Source organism: Mesitornis unicolor, unplaced genomic scaffold (genome assembly GCF_000695765.1).
Source record: "Mesitornis unicolor isolate BGI_N332 unplaced genomic scaffold, ASM69576v1 scaffold27395, whole genome shotgun sequence".
Lineage (NCBI taxonomy): Eukaryota > Metazoa > Chordata > Aves > Mesitornithiformes > Mesitornithidae > Mesitornis > Mesitornis unicolor.
In genome coordinates, this window is record NW_010183921.1 from 42,477 (window position 1) to 46,011 (window position 3,535).

A 3,535-nucleotide genomic window follows, 5' to 3' on the forward strand; every position below is an offset into this window, starting at 1 on the left:
ATAAAATTAATTTTTTTCTTCTTCCCAGATTCCCCTTCCTCATCCTCCCAGAAAATTACAGCCAATAGCTTTGAGCAGAAGAATCCTCTGAGACTGCTAGGACAAATTCAGCAGAGCCCTAGCAAGTCAAGGCATGGGGCAAGGGCTGGGGAGCATCAGAACTGATGCAACAGCGATGCCAGACCTTCAGAGGGTGCCACTGACATCTAAAGGGAGCAAGGGGCCACACTGGGCCACCAAGTTTGGACTCCCCAGCCATATCCTACCAATATGCCCGATTGCCCATTCTGGGCACAGGAAACACAGATTTGCCACCTAGCAGAGAAATCCTTTGAGGGTGGCTGCATAGAGGGATCTTGTGGCGATTCTTTTCCCACAGAGGCTTCCTGAGGGCTTCTGTGTGGAAGACTCACTTACTCTGCTTATGTTGTTATCTAATATAAATAAGTTGATTAAGTGGCTTGTTTAAATTGCATTTATCACATCCCCTCCTTGTTGAAAAACCTTCTTCAAAAATCTAAGTGGCTGGAGCATTTGCAGAGAAGTGTTACACTCACAAGAGTGATAATGAGTTAGATGCAGCTGGGAATCAGGTATATGGGAATCGCTGAACACTTGCCAAAGGCTGTTATTCCCTTTCTCCCCCTCTTTTCCTTCTCACAATTAAAAATAAATCAGGAAAGTTATTTGTACACCACCAACAGAAGCTTGTTTGTTTTGTTGGTTTTTTTTACAGAGTTCTTTCAGTTTGTAGGCCCTTATTAATTTATTTTTCTGCCTCTCTATATCACTGAGGAGTATATGCTAATACTTCTTCATTCTACTCCTTTCTGTGGGAGTTGATTGTGTCTTCACTGTGCCTCCACACAGAATCCTCAAACATTGCTCTGAAAGTCCTCAGATCTAAACTACATTTTTTCTATATCTTGGTCTACACTCACCTATTTTATTCCCATTTTCTGACAACTGTAATTGCCTTAATCAAATGGAAAACAGCACAGATTTCTTTACAGAATTTCCCAGGGCAAGTGCTTTTTCTGGGTAGGGTGTAGCTTCAGTGCCATTCCCTGATTCTCCTCCTTTCCAGTCCCAGATGGCTGGAGGCAGGAAGTGTCAGCAGTGTCTCAGTTCCAAACTTCTCTGGGCTGAAGGGATGTCCTCTGAGTCACAGAGGACAGTTTGGAAGATAAATGAGAGCAGATTCTGATTTTAACCACGTGACGCAGGAGCAGCTGTTTCATGAGCCATGTCTACTATGCATGAATCTGCACGGAAACTACAGCCACTGGGTTACACAGCTGCCTTTCGGTACCACTTCTTTTCACATGGGTTCGTTCTTTCTTTTCTGCATAATTCATTTTGAAAAGATTAATATAAAGATGAAAATACAAGAAAGAAAAATAGCAGCATAAAAACCTGCTTTCTGCTTCCTATTTCTTGTTGCTGTTAGATCATGTAATCAGCTAACTGAAGTCTAATTGAGTGCCAGATTGGCTTGGATGGCAGACCTGTTGCTGTACTACCAACTCAACAACTAGCATTTTTCCTTCTAGCAAGATGCTGTATCAGATTGGTAGCAAGGTATCATACACATTTGCTCTATGAAAAAGACTACTCATGAGTAAAAAACATCCCAGACAAAAGCAATATATTTAGATAACATTTCTGCTTGAGTAACACAGAAATGCTATTGCAGGCTTAACAAACCAGGTCAAGAGTTCCCATATCTGCTGTAGGCTGAGGAAATGGAGGCGAGATGAGCTGCAGCAGGCCGGGGAGGCTCACGTTTGGGAATCATAGAATCACAGAATGGTTTGGGTTGGAAGGGACCTTAAAGCTCCCCCAGTCCAATAACTGCCATGGGCAGGGACACCTCCACCAGCCCAGGCTGCCCAAAGCCCCATCCAACCTGGCCTTGGGCACTGCCAGGGAGGGGGCACCCACAGCTTCTCTGGGCAACCTGGGCCAGGGCCTCACCACCTCACAGGAAAGGATTTTTTCCTAATATCTAGTCATCTTCTGTGCTCTGCCAGAATGCCCAGGTGAATGTTTCATGCACTGCTGCTAGGCACTGTGTTTGTTACCGTTCTGCTGTGGAGATATTTCAGGCCATTTGGTCTCAAACCATCCTGTGTTTTACAGGTCACTGCCACTTCTGTACAAAAGCTTCATCCTTGCATCTCAAAATGCCTTGCCCAGCATTTTCCTCTGATCCTCTGATATGGGATGTGCACTTGGTGGGAGCACGTGAATGGCTCAAAGATACATCAAAATGTGGGGTACATAAGAAATATCTGATGGTTGGTCACAAGCTATGGTTGGCTCTGCCTCAGAGAGCAAAATTCAAACTTGTCTTGACAGGCCTGCTTGGAAAAATAGGGTGCTGTAGGACCTAATGCTGGTAAGGATGGCTGGGATATTCCTTCCTGGAACAATACTAACAACAAAGAAGAAATATATAGGGGTATATTACAAACTTGGAATAACTTGGATTGGGCAGTCCTGAGTCCAGGAAAAATCAAAATTCTTCATTTAGTGGTTGAGCTGAGACACTTCTGTTAGACCCAAAAGAAAAGATGCATTTCTCTCCTTGGCTTTAAGGAAATAAGATTTATCTTTCTACACAAATTGCCTGTTTGAAACAAAATGAAAAAAAATAATTTTTTTTTTAAAAGAAGTGCAGCTTTTGTTCTGCCCAAAACTTCACTGAATCTAATGCAAAATCACCAGCATTTTGTGTTTTCTCAGAACTTCCAATTTACTGTTTGTTCCATTGAACAAACCTCAAGGGTCCTAATAGAAGTTGCAATGGGCAGTTCCTGTTGTTTCCCCTTCTGGAAAAAGTAAGTAGATCAGGTGGAAACCCTTGACAGGAGGAAGAAATTGTTCCTGTCCTGGCAAGGTGTTGAGTCTGCTCCGAGAAGTAGTTTCCAAAATACAGGTTAACCAGGCAAGGAAATGAATTGAGAGTCTGCAGCCCAGCAGATGCCATATAGAAGAAAGTGTGGGTCAGCAGACAGGTGGAACAGGATCTCTGACACATTTGAAGATCAATTTTGTTCTTCCCCTGATATTAAAAGTCAGAAGAGACCTCTGTGTAGCTGCAGTAAGGCTCCAGAACTTAAAATTTTGAAATGAAGTGTTTGTAGATCGCTGAAGATCCAAATTATGCCAAAATTATGTTACTAGAGCGTAATCATCTTGTTAGCTGCTTAGGACATTTTGTTCATTATCACTTCATTCCTACTTCTGATGATGAGCAGATGGTACCAATGTCGTAACGCAGCATAAATCACTCCCAAATGTTGTTTGAGAACACATTCGGAAGGTGGTAGGGACTCCCTCGCCTGCTGACGAGCCTGGTTCACTCCCCTTGCAGCATGAGGAATATTAGAAACATGGTTTGCCACTTAACCCATGTGCTGGCACCAAAACACTGCAAGTCCTGTACCAACAGAGGTAATGTGATCATTTAGACTGAGAGTAAAGTATTCATTCTTTTCATCAAAGACTGGTGAGCTTAAGGCGTTTTGAG